Genomic DNA, 14,641 nt, shown 5'->3' with positions numbered 1-14,641 from the left:
ACATATTCACATCGCAAAGTATTGCCGGTAATAATAAAAACAGCTTGTATAGAAATCTGTAGGTATCTGTCATTATATTAAAGGTACCCAAAATCCCCAATCATGTCGAACCATAATCGTGAGATTCATAAGTCAGTGTCAAGTATTTCAGGATTTTGAACCTGCCCAGTCTCTTTCATCCCATAATAGCCAATACATTTTAATAACTTCCCATGTTTCTGTGATCTATCAAAAAGCTCATAAATAAAATAAACAGTGTAAATAGAGCACAATATACGTACTTAGGTACGCGTAGCGGGTAGGTACCTACAACATCATTAAACACCTAATTTTAGACATAAGAATAATCCAGAGCCCACGATCGAACTCTCGTCGTAAAAGGAACATATAAGTTAAGGTTTCGAGTTGTAAAAACAGTTGAAAATAGTCTGTTTGTCCCATATTCGGCAGTAACCGTTTATAACGGTTGTTTCATTGAGTAAATAAAATGAATCCGTAAACGTAATAAAACGCGAAGCGGGTCAGGGCGGGGAATCGCTGTTTGCCATTTAGATTTAAAAAGGATTACGTTCCGAATGGTGATGACTGTGAAGCTGGAAAGTTAAGGGTGTTCGTGGCTTGAGTTCGTTTAACTCGCATACTGAGGGTGTCGTACAAACTTTCAATTACCTCTCTCCTCTCACTATAAACACGAAAAACTTTTAACCAGAAATATACTAAATATAATTGTGTACAGCGACATCTATAGGCGATGACTGTGAAGCTGGAAAGTAAAGGGTGTCCGGACTTGGCATACTTGGGTCTTGGGTCATACGTTGGGTTTCAATCTATTTGAAATGTGAAACAAGTATCAATAATGCGTATGAAGCCTTCGAAGCAACGCCTCCTTAGTATCTGTTGACATCCGAATTTCACTTTAAAAGATGTCTCTTGCTAGAACGGCCCGGGTCTGGGTCGAGGAAACCGACAGTGCATTTTCTATGACAGGTGACGTGATCACGTGATGATTTCTATAGAAAACGAAGTGTCGAATGCCTCGGCCCCGACCCGGGCCGTTGTAACGTGAGTCATCCTTAAGTTGTAATATACCTTTCACATACGATTTGACAATTAATTGACCACTATTGAATGATGTTAAAGAAAAGACGCTTACCACAAGCATTATTGTACATTGACTGGCCTGTTGCTATCTCTATTGCACGCGCATAATTTATATTGCTGTCCGCCCATGATGCCGGCTGTCAATTTCACTGTGCAACCGAGATATAAATATAAGTATGCGCGTGCAATAGAGATAGCAACAGGCGTGTCAATGTACGAAAATCCTTATGGTAAGCGTGTTTTCTTTACCTAATAGATTTTAAATTGTAAGCGTTTACAGTAATAATTGTAATCAATTTCCTTATATTTAAGTAGGTACAGTCAGCGGCATAAGTGGCTAAACGGCCCAGCCGGCAATCGCTATCTCTACGACAACGAAACGCTTTGTCTCTCTATCACTCTTCCATATTAGAGTGACAGTGACAGTTGCGTTTCGATCGCTACGGAATGTAAGCGATTTGCATGTTGGCTAAGCGGCCAGGTGTAAATCTAGACACGCCCTCAAGTGTTAATTACATCAACACTTTATCAGGCCAGGTTGTAAATAAGTTCGATCACGGAATAAAATGTAACTTGAAGGATTTACAGCCAAAAAGCTACCTAAATCCGTTGTAAACTAAAGTAAATTTATTTTTAATCCTTTTCTGTCACACATTAATCACCGAGCTACATAATTTAACATTGCCGATTGGTCCGTGCCAAATTTTCGGCTTAAATACAAATCCAGTATTTAACTTTATATCTCGTATCTATATCCCGTTGGATATAAACCTTTTTTATCACAGAATAACGTTCACTTTGCTATCAAATATTTCTTCGAGATATGAGGTTTGGAAAATAAGAAGACGATTTTAAATGCTGGTTGGCGTTACGGGTCCGCAATCTTCTCGAGATATTAATTACGCAAAAATAGACTTTATGTCAACGGAGTAACAACTTTGCTGTAGCTCAGGTATTTTGGTGATTATACCTATTGTAAATAAATCAGAGGCAAGGGTTAGGTAAAATCGTAGCAAAAATTACCTCTCGGATTATGGTGTAACCTTAAACCCCTACGGGATTGCCTGAAGACAGATTAACGTAATCTTAACACGCTATCAAATTAAGTAGGTACCAGGTTAGTTAATTTTGTACAACTGGCTGTCAATTGATCAGTAATATTTTTAGGTTTACATTACATAGTAGGTACCTTACATTAGAAGAGTTTACATAGATAGAAAGTCGAGTAAAGAAATAAGTACCTTTAGACAATATTATTTGGATAAGAGCAATTCCTAGCTGAGCAACTTTTCAAATCTCGAATTTTTTAAGCTATGTTTTTGTCGCGCTGTAGTGGACGGGAGTGCGTGCCTGCGATAAGGACAACTGCAGCTCGGATTAAAATTCCCACGCAAAAAACTCAAAAATCGAGGTTTCGCTCTCGACCGTTTCCTCCTCCAAAATGCAACCAATTATTATGAAATTTTGGAATCTGCAAGAGGAAGAAATAGTATATGCCGCTATATTTAGATTTTTTGTATATGTATTGTTTGTCATATTTGTATACTGCGCCTTTTTTTGCAGCCGTTTTCAAATGTCAATTGAGCCGTTTTTGCGATTTTCGAGGCGCTGTAAGTTTCTTCAAATTAAAATAATCCAAAAAAGCAAAACATAGCGGCACAGATATTGATGATATTTATTTTATTTGAAAAAATCAATGCTCTAGGTTAAAAATCCAGAGAAGAAACAGTCGAGAGCGTTCGTATGGAAAAATCGCAACTAGGAATACCTCTTAATACACCGGAAAATTAGACCATCTAAAATATATACCTATACCTACTATCCAGTAGAAGAAGAATGTATTGCAAATATTGCTTTCCACCAATTGAAGGTATAATTAATAATTGATGGTACAAAACTATTTTCACGTCAGCAGCTCGAACAAGGGTAATTTGCTGCTTAAAAACAGTGAGCAAAATCGCATTTTGCTCACCGAGTGAGACAAAATAACATTCAAGTGACCTTTAGATTCGAATGTCATTTCAACGTGCGGGGCCTAATACAAGTTCAAACTATTTGGATTTTATTGTCTTTATCCCTTTCACGTCATTAGCAAAAAGAAAGAGACAAAAAAGTGCATACGTAATTCAACGGTATATTGACGGTTTATAATAGACCCCAGAAATAAGTCAGACCGCATCGTTCCAAAACACCCTACGAGTTTCATTCGTAATAATTAATTAATTAAATAAAAGTTTAAAATTTAATAAAAACACCATATTTTACGTATTTTATTATACAATCAAAACAATGAACTTATACAAATTTACGCAATTGTTACGCAGTAAATAATTCTACTTAATTACTTTTAACGATCTCTACTATAGTTGACAAATAGTAGTATCCGCAATTCGGACCGTATCTTATAAAGTTTTTTTTTACAAAAAAAAAAGTTGTCGATTGAACTGTCAATTGATGTTCGTTAATTCATTATTTTCGTATTATTTTATTGAAATTTCTTTCGTTTTGTTTTATTGCGGTAATTAAAGTAAATTTTTAGAATACCTTCAGAAAACATGAGTGAAATAGTGATTCGTCCGTCTGGATTACATTTTTTCAGGTTGTATTTTTTGATGGCTGACTGACGTGAAAATTTTTGTGTACTACACGAGATCAAAGTTATTTACATCTCGTGCGCTTTTGAGTCCCTTACTACGCTCAAGATTCTAAATTAGATTCACTCGCTATGCTCGTGAATCTATTATAGAATCTTTCGCTTGCACGGGACTCAAAACAAGCACTCGAAGAAATATCAAACTTTGCTCTCTTGTTGTACAAATAACTATTGTTTCTGCGTGGTTGATTGGTAGAGAATATTGTACCTATGTACCTACGTATAATCAACTTCAAACTCTCTTGCAGACTTCTTTCATAAATTACAAAAGTTAGCCGCTTAGCGAAAAGTAAAGCGTCAATTTTCCTCTTATGTAATCAATGTTTGTTCTTCTCTTAATAATGTGTGCAGAAGCCGTGCCATTCGAACCGATTATATCCTAATTCATATTTAACCGATAAAGTTACCTTTCAGGAGGAAAATCGACCACAAAACTATTTGAAAAATAAAGCAGGAAAAGGAAAATGCCGCGTGGACCGATTTTGGACATTATAGTCGTTAATTTTGCGGTAACGCCTACAAGATTTGATGTGGGCGTAGGTACAGGTCAATTCAGAAGAGCTGGCACGGATGGCATGAATGAGTAGGTAATTGAAGATATCTATGTGTGTATGACATTAACCAATAAAATGGCGGCTCTGACTGTATATCGATACATGTGTCACTTGTGCTCAATTCCGTCACTCAAAAGTCTGTGGATAACGGCGAAATGCTATTTTCGAAATACGAGATACGAGCAATACAAATTGGGAATCTAGTTGTATTGACCAATCGTTTTCAATTCTATTCTGTACGTACACTTCCAAAATAGATTACACATCAGTTTACTTCAATTGGTTTACACTAACCACTTGAAGTGAAATCACTCCATCTGTATCTTTGTAGTTGTTGTAGGTAAGCACGATTCCGCAAATAAATAAACAGCACTTAGAGGCAGTAAGGATAAAAATAAGACTTTTCTTAGAATTACAAATATTTATGTTTGCTCCCTCAAGATGTCTCCTACTCCCGCAGGATATTGCTTTCTGTGAAAATTATTAAGCCAGTTATTGATAGGTACCGCGGAGGTGGCAATTAATCGTACGCGCCAAGTATTCAAAAATTCAAATACCTTGTATTATGATTTCAATTTTATACATTATTATGAGTTAAGGCATGTTAAGGTGAAAATACAGGTGCCAAACCACGAACACAGCGCGAACCCCGAGAGCTCTGGTAATCTTGCTCCCCATCTGGAATTCCACCTAAGTTTCCGATGTCATAGGCATGCGTAGTGAGGCAGTATTCCATTTATTTATTCACTCACTTAATGCTATTATCTTATGTATTACCATAAGTCAGCTATTTCATGTTTTTATTGCTTACTCGTATGACCAACTTGCATAGCTACAGATAACTGTTCATTTCGAAATCGTGTTGCAAAAAACTCACCCTTCGCAAACGTTGTAGGGATCACAAAGGAAACTCTTCTAGCAAACACTTCACTCAAGTGAAAATTGACAAAACGGGCGGTTTTATCATCAGTCCCCCGGGGACCTACCCGTAAACGACCACGGTAAAATGAGTTAAACGACCTAACGTTTTCATATACGGGTCGCTTTGTGATTCGCAAAATTGATTCGGCTTATCATACGTTCCTATTATAACATGAGCCGATATTCATAGAACATATTAGGTAATTACTTAATTACTATTTACGGCCTACATCAAATACCGTCTAACTTCTCTGAACAAAAGACATTGCCAAGGTGACAAACGCAAATCGTTAAAACTTTGAGTGCCGGGAATCCACTCGGCGGGTTCTCTATTCGTAGTCGCTTCCTCTACAAACCGGGAAAACGCTGGGATACGGCTACAAGCGTAGGGCTAAGAAAAGGTGCAGTAGGTTCAGAAAACGGATTATAATAAGTCGTAGCGCTGTTTTGGAATACAATACGGCGGCCATACATTTAATTAGCCATCTTGAGGCCTTATTCGAGGGCCTGTATTGATTCGAATCCCGAGTTTTTGACTTTCGCTCGATAGAAAATAATCACGAATCAAGGTCTAAAATGCACAAAAAAAAAATTGTAACAAATTATGCGCAAAAGCAAAACATATGAAAATTGCTTCTAAAAATCGACAATATCATGTTTCAGGGAAGGTATTGATTACTGTTTTATTTATTTCAACGTACAAAAAATTAAAATTATATAATATGATATCCGCGCTCAAGTCGAAAAACCTCGTAACTCCTCTGAGGAGTTAAGAGGGTTGCAAACTTTAGGTATTATTGGCAAGTAGCAAATCTCTAATGTCTTTAAAATGGAGTTACTCCATAGCCAATTTTAATATCTTATGTTCATATGCAGTACCAATATACATACATATATATTATGTACCTCTTCGTTTAATTTATGAAATCAGGCTGTTAGAAAACCACATCATCATTTGAGGCATTTGAGCTATAATACTAAAAAGACTTAAACCAAATAACACTCTTAAAAGAGCGTAGCCGTGTTTTCATAGAAAAGTGGCCCTTCCACGAGACGTTTACAGTATTTATTTTATTAAGATCCGTCAAGACAAGTATTATTTCTTGTAATCAGCTTCCTATCTCTGTTATTTTCTGAGAAATGATTGTTTTAAACTTTTTATAAATAATAAAATATTCCTACACTGGCTAATGCGATTTACGTAAATTTTTGGTACGATAATCTCTACAGTATTTTTTTTTTATACCACGTCGGTGGCAAACAAGCATACGGCCCGCCTGATGGTAAGCAGTCACCGTAGCCTATGGACGCCTGCAACACCAGAGGCATTACATTTAAAAAAATCTTGGACAAATGTAGACTTTAGTGCTTTTCTTTTCTTGCTTTCTAGAAAAGCGACACCAATAGTTCTTCGTTACGTTATTGCTTATAAGGTTTAGAATATATATTTTTTTCAAAATAATCCAGTTGGTACTTCATACTTGAAAATAGAAAAATAAAGGATAAGGTACTTACTATATCATTAATGATAAAGAGGCTGCAATGTGCGTAATCTCTTTTGCGACTAAATTATCTGGTATGGGTTTAGGTACCTTATCCTTTATTTTTCTATTTTCTAGTATGACGTAAGGAACCCTCGGTGGGCGAGTCCGACTCGCACTTGGCTGGTTTTTTATGTTATTGTTACCTCGATTGCTCTCGGAAATCATTTCTTAGCTAGACTGTTTCTGACATTGCACAAATATGTGGTTTGACGAAGGATGAAACTACAGCAAACAAGATTAAATTTCAGTCAAAGACAGCAAGGTAAATAATAGTTATTACAAATTATTTGTGGACACATTAAGGTTTAGATACTTGGGATACGTGAAAATAACTCTCTGAGAAAAAGCTGAGAATTGTCCTAAGTACAATTGTTTTTAATTAGTTTTTCCAAAGCTCATAAACCGATGGAACTTAGCTAAAGCCTCTCATTCAGAATAGGCTGTGAAATTGACCTCTAGGTACCTCTGTTAATCTTCATTAAAACTAAATCATTTATTATTCTATTCCATTCTATAATTAATTTAAAATATATTCCGATGAATGTTTACAGGGTGTGATCAAAAGGAAGACTGAGGATAAGTACATTCACCACTACGGTAGCTTTATTCGACGTTCATAAAAGTTTTGTAATTGTTTACAAAAACTTATTTTCAAGTAGACAACTACTACTTACTAACTTCGAAACTAATTATTTTAAGATTATAAAAAAAAATTAAATTCTCACAGTAAGCCCTTTCATTTGACATATAACACGATATACTTGGCAAAACTTTTATTTTATTTTTCTCGTTTACCCCCCAAATGTTTAGGATTCATGTATTTAAGTTACATGACCGTCTTTGGGTCACAGACTTACATATGTGTACCAAATTTCAACCAAATTGTATTTTCAGGTACGGAAGTCTAAAAATGACTGAATTAATTAATATTTGGGATTACAAATGGAATAGTGACACCACAATTGATTTCTTTTACTTACCAGTTTAATTTGTACACTTCACTCTTTTATTAATCTGTACAAGTACGAGTAACTAAAACAAAAAGGTATTGTTGCTCTGCCTAATTCAACTTTAACTATCAGTAGGTACTATCACTAATATTTTATTAGTTTGAAGTGTGAAGGTTAATGATAGTAGAACACGCGGACTGACACGGGCAAGTAATATTCCAAATAAGTAGGCACACTACTGTAAGAACATTTCAAAGTGCGTTTATTTCATATAATTTATCAGCCCGACTGTGAGAGCACTTACTCTAATTTTCTTCACACGAGACGAGACGATTTACTCACATATGTAAAGGAAAATGGTAATGTTCTCCATAGTCGCAGGAAACATGCAAAAATAATGTGTGTATGTGATTTATGTAATAACATCTAAGGCTCGTTTGTCCATGTCTTACTTCTAAAATATATTCCGTTTATGTTTCTTACAAATCAGGAGCCTAAATCGTAATGTTATTTATTTTATCAATGTAAATATGCGGAAATGTTCCTTATATAGGTACTTACATTACAAAGGCTAGTTGGCGGCGTCATTAGGGAAAGCTTTTAGATGGAAATGTAAACAATATTGTCCAGTCTCGCCATTTAGTTGCGGCTATCAATTACCATCTCTGCCTTATACAAAACTCACAATTACGAGTATGCTCTACGCAAAGACGGCACTTATTTCCTTTCATCCTCCGGTTACGACTGAGGGGTACATGTCCATATATAAAGTTTTACAACATATTTAATTTTTATTTGTAAATTTTTATGTTATATCTACTCAGAATCACGATAATAACGCAATCTATTTGCTTTCGTTTTTGCATTCAGTTTTTATTAACCAGTACAGTGGGCAACCGGAGTCCAATTTGACTCGGACAATCGAAATTACCTACTTGTTTGATACCTTATTCCTATTTATGTGATATGTGGCACACAGAAAAACTGCACCTTACCTGTATGCAATTAAATTTGTATCCCTGTAAAACTGTCACATAAAGTAAAATTTCAGTCGCAATATTGTCACATATCACAAAATCAAACATACAGTAGCCATATGGTAGGTACCTTAACGTAGCTTTCTTGGTTCAGATAGGGCTCCAGGATGTCGGTCGAATCATAATTTATCTAACTATTTTCGTCGGGAAATGAATTCGAACGTTGTCACATGGAAATTATCAGCAACAGGCGTTAAAGGCATGCTAATTTGAAAGGAACTATCTCTATTAGTGCATGCAAGTGCAAAATAATCTTATTAGTTCACGTAGGTGAACCACAGATGGATATTAATATTCATGGAGTGACTGAATAGTGAATGAAGTGAGTGAATAGTAAACCATCCAAGCATTGCCCTAGATCGGCGGTGTGTTTTCGTAATCTTATCACTTTAATAACATTCACTCTAACAGTGAATTAATTGCCAAAATGAACTATTCAACTTCAACTCATGGGCACTTTTACACGTCAACATGGAATTTACACAAACAAAAACAAGCACATCAACAATTATAAAATATAATTAACTGAAAATATGAATGCAACCTAAAGTATTATTATTACCTAGAGATGTATAAAGTTTCTAAACGAAGTACAAAAAAATAAAAAAACAAACATATATATATATATATACAAAAAAACTAGTCTATAATTATGTAGTGGTGTAAATATCTCTAAGTGTCAGAATTAAATGATTGTATAGTTTACCAAATTATCCTTAGAGATGTATAGGGTCTCCAGGAATCAAAATTCTGCACAATTAAAACATTCATTAAGATAAAAGAAACATACTTCTAGTCTTAAGAGTTGAACAATGTTCACATTTTCAACTTCGATATTTAATTTTTCTGGTTAGAGTGAGAACTTCACGGTTGACAAAATGTTCTGTAGCAATCGTAGCCACAGAAAACCATTTGTTTTTTGTGACAAAAGGCACCAAATTCAAAAATTCTACTAGTAGCTCAACCATTCAAACCTTTTTCGCAGTATATCCGAAACAAAACAATTTTCACGTCAGCAGCTAGAACAAGGGTAATTTGCTGCTTAAAAACAGTGAGCAAAATCGCATTTTGCTCACCGAGTGAGACAAAATAACATTCAAGTGACCTTTGGATTCGAATGTCATTTCAACGTGCGGGGCCTAATACAAGTTCGAAATATTTGGATTCTACTGTCTTTATCCCTTTCACGTCATTAGCAAAAAGAAAGAGACAAAAAAGTGCATACGTAATTCAACGGTATATTGACGGTTTATAATAGACCCCCGAAATAAGTCAGACTGCATCGTTCCAAAACACCCTACGAGTCTTCATTCGTAATAATTAATTAATGAAATAAAAGTTAAAAATTTAATAAAAACACCATATTTTACGTATTTTATTATACAATCAAAACAATGAACTTATACACATTTACGCAATTGTTACGCAGTAAATAATTCTACTTAACTACTTTTAACGATCTCTACTATAGTTGACAAATAGTAGTATCCGCAATTCGGACCGGATCTTACAGTGTTTTTTTTTTACAAAAAAAAAGTGATCGATTGAACTGTCAATTGATGTTCGTTTATTCATTATTTTCGTATTATTTTATTGAAATTTCTTTCGTTTTGTTTTATTACGGTAATTAAAGTTAATTGTTAGAATACCTTCAGAAAACATGAGTGAAATAGTGATCCGTCCGTCTGGATTACATTTTTTCAGGTTGTATTTTTTGATGGCTGACTGACGTGAAAAATTTTGTGTACTACACGAGATCAAAGTTATTTACATCTCGTGCGCTTTTAAGTCCCTTACTACGCTCAAGATTCTAAATTAGATTCACTCGCTACGCTCGTGAATCTATTATAGAATCTTTCGCTTGCACGGGACTCAAAACAAGCACTCGAAGAAATATCAAACTTTGCTCTCTTGTTGTACAAATAACTATTGTTTGACAAAGCTACGGACAGGATTTATTCACGAAACATTTTTAAATCTCTATATATAAGGCGCTGAAATAAAACCTTTTTTTTCTAATTACGATCCTTAATGAACTTATTGAAGTGAAGAAAAAGGATTTTTTTATCCGTAACCAATTCGAATAATTAGATTTTCAATTGGATTGCGATAAAGGTTTTTAATGTTTAAAAGTAATCAAATGAACAAATTATAATGAATTGTTTTTGGCAATGGCTTTTTTTTTCTGCCAGACGAAGAAGATAGGTGGTATAAATGTTTTATGATATGATAATTTTTTACGCATGATATTAACTTATTACCTCAGGTAGACATTATATAGGTATTTATTTATCGTAATGGCGCTCTTGATCGAAGCGCGCGTGTTGATGATAAAATTGCATTTTATCCACAAGAGTGTAGAGTAATTTGATGCAAATTGTAAGTAACTCCTTAAGCTGGCTAGGAGAGTTGATGATTTGCAATTTGCAATGATTATTTTGAATAATAAAAATTTAATTATGTTAATTTGGACTTGATTTGTTATGATCTTGTTTATGATTTACAGTCTTACTTGTTTATGATTTTCCTCTCGTTGGTGTGGTGAATTTTTTTGGGTTTCACTCGGTGGGAAAATTTGATTAACTCTCGTGCCTTGAAACCCTCGCCTCACAACGCTCAAGATTCAAATTTTCTATCAATATTAGCACGAGCAGTTAAACAACAACTTTGCCCCCTTGTAAAATAAATAACTATTATATTGCTATATTCGTTTTTAAATTACTTCGAACAAGAACATAAAAAATGAGTTTATGTATTTTTGTTCCAGATTCCTGATGATGTTCGTGTTAATAGTGAGTGGCATTACTAGAATATCATTGATCAACATTATTTTCTGACCGCTGGTGACGTATACTCTTGCATCTAATGATGGTCTCTATGACAGTTAATTGTTATATGGACACAGAATTATAGTACATTACTACAGAGGCGGGCAACCCCATATTTCCCGCCAAGGTATGTATAGTGCTTTTCTCAAACATGCAATTAAATAATAATAAAAATAGGATTATGATGATGATAACGATGATTGTTTCATGTCCTAATGTGATAGGTTATTCAGTGTGTGGGGTATTGAAGGGGCACAAAAATTTGATTATTTTGGCGCTACGATGCACGCCATTACGCTTTTTTTCTTTTTTGTGTTTATTTATTATTACTTTGGGGTCTCCTAAAGGGGAACAAAAATTTGATTATCTTTGCGCTACGACGCACGGTTTAGGAGATACAGCCCTATAAAGATTTTTTTCAGTAATGCAGAAATCTTCCTGCCGTGCGTCGTATCGCAAAAATAATCAAATTTTAATTCCCCTTAAGGAGACCCTGAAATAATAATAATAAAACACAAAAAAAAACACATAAAAGAATAAAAGAGGATTTTGCCGGCCTAGGCCTGCAAGATTTGTATGAAATTCCATCAACGACCTCTTGTCCTAGCCGCACCTGAAGCGTCATACTTCGCAGCCTATTATAAGGATCACTATTTCATTGCATGTTTGAGAAAATAATAGTAATAGGACTACGTACAGAAGGTTCACTGCATAACAAAATACCTGACTAGGTATACCGAATGTGCCCAAAGGTTGCCGATTGGACATTTTGTATACACTTACGAGTTGTCATCATTTTTCTAATTGCTTCTACAACCATCTGTGATGTAGTGTTTATTTGCTTTAGACGTATTTGTATGTGATACCAGATCTGGTGCAGACCGCGCGGAGTGACATGTAGAACTGGAGTAGAACTGTCACGTAAACTGTTTGTAGGCATTTTTTGGAAGTTTGACACATTCATTCATTTTGAAACGAGGAGGATTATACTTAATTAGTACACCGGTCTAATCCGACATGACACTTAAAATGAACAAGAAGCGTTTGTAGATTTATAATGTGGTATCAATGTCGGTGCGTCGTTTCATTATTCTCCTTCTCGCTTTCATTTCTACCAGTAATAAGTTGGGAAATAAATTCGAAATACTCAGAAGACTCGGAATCGAGCGTACTGGAGGATATTGCCAATAAAACACTTTAAAAAGATCTAGGTCGTCGAAATGTCACTGACAATGGACGATTCCTATTGATTTTATTCATTTGCTATTCAGTAAATGCTAATACGTGACATGGGCTGATAAATAGCTATTCTGATGTAACTACTGAATTTAAGTTAAAATCAACATCATTTAATAAAATTGTGTTTTTTTTGTAGTTAATATAAAGTTGCGGAAAGTTAAAATTATGTCAATAAATGGTCAATAACTTTTATAATAGAAAGAAATGACATTTATTCCATAAAGTTTGATTCCATAATATGAGTTAAGGTTAGGAGACTTATCCTGTAGTCACCATGCCCGTCACGTTCTAACAAGTATGTAAGTGCGAAAGTGACGCATGACATGACAGGTGATAAAAATGCGACCATGATAGCGCTGCAGGCTCCTAAAATGAGGTAGAAACTAGAAATGAACTTTCAAGCTGATTACATTATATACTTCCAGTAGTAAGTGCTAACAGAGTTACTTAAGTCTTGTAACTTGTACAAATGTACGTAAATACGCACTACATTCATGTTAACAAGCGGAACTAAGTAGTAATAAGTAGTTTTCCCTAAAAATGTAACACTGAAATAAAGCCAAATAAAGTAAGTTTTCCGACCTTGCGCCGTACGAGTAAGTGGGTATTTGTTACCCGTGACGAATCCTCGTCTCGCATTTAAGGCGGTCTTCATACTGGATGCGGGACCGCACACCGCTACGGTGTGCGAGCGGGACGTAGCTATTTCCGATTTCAAATTCAAATAATTTAAACGCGAAGTGTGAGGGAGATACGGGGAGTGTTTTAGTTTAGGTTGCGTAATGCATCGCAAACATAATGTGATTTGTAGTGTTTAGGTTTAAAATATATTATTATAATATGTATGTTAGTTTTAAGGTATTTATTTATGGGCCACTAGTTGCTTGAAATAATCATTTTCATTTCATTTCATTTTATACCTGGTGTGGCCTGTTACAGGAGCAAAAAAATCAACTGTAGGCTGTACTCCTCAAACTGACCAAGACATTTTCGGTTGGGGTAAGTTTTGCATTAATTTTGGAATATGTGTAAAAAGTTAGAGGAGTGCATACATAGCGAAGGTCGTCATTTAGAAAATGAAGTTGTGAAAAGATAAAACCCACTTTCAACTTGTTTATTTTGAAATCGAAAATCTGCGGCTAGAAATCCTGTATTCAAAGGGCTGTCTTGCTTACACGCCGGAACGGCGTCCGGATCCACATCAGTGGAGAACAGCCTTTAACTTTTGGGAATAATTAAGTCGATTTGTCATTTCCGCTGGATTCTTTTCCTTTGTGGCTTTAGGCCTTACAAATCACTTAGCGTTGCGAAACTAAATACTTAGGTTACCTACCAATTACTTACCGTTAATTGAAAGCCACTACTTATTTGTGCTTGTCTAATGTAAGTATGCCCCGATAAAATAATCTTCATGTGTACAGTCCTTATACTTATACGTCTATATACCATACAAATTCAAGTTGATTTTTCGTAGACATATTTCACTCTAAGTAGTTGTTTTAATGTCTACCTATGAATAGACATAATATGCATGGAGATAGTTTGAGTCTCAAGGAACCACACAGGATATTTTTTCCCCCAGAAATGATCATTCCACGTAGACGCAGTTGCGGGTAGAAGCTAGTGATAAATTAAACATGGTCGAACAAATCTGTTTAAACCCACCCGTAATCTTAATACGCATTATAGCATAAAATTAACAAAATACGATTCGTTTTCGGGCGGAGGCTTTTACGTCCACCAGAGTCAATTACGGAGCCGCAATTACAGGGATTAAGCCTAATTGGTACAAATGAACATACATATGTACGAAT

General features: G+C 35.1%; 1 protein-coding gene across 1 annotated transcript in view; it reads left to right on the top strand.

Annotated features, from left to right (window-relative positions):
- The window catches only part of LOC133525974 (G-protein coupled receptor moody-like), a 131,222-nt gene that overhangs the window by 56,796 nt on the left and 59,785 nt on the right, over positions 1–14,641 (top strand). Inside the window, exon 2 of the mRNA XM_061862427.1 lies at positions 11,528–11,552. The gene's annotated coding sequence lies outside the window, so the exon portion shown is untranslated. The remainder of the gene's footprint in view (positions 1–11,527; positions 11,553–14,641) is intronic.

The sequence above is a fragment of the Cydia pomonella genome, chromosome 15, assembly GCF_033807575.1.
Source record: "Cydia pomonella isolate Wapato2018A chromosome 15, ilCydPomo1, whole genome shotgun sequence".
In the NCBI taxonomy this organism is placed as follows: Eukaryota; Metazoa; Arthropoda; class Insecta; order Lepidoptera; family Tortricidae; genus Cydia; species Cydia pomonella.
Note: the sequence above shows the minus strand (reverse complement) of the source record. Positions and strands in the feature narration are given on the sequence as shown.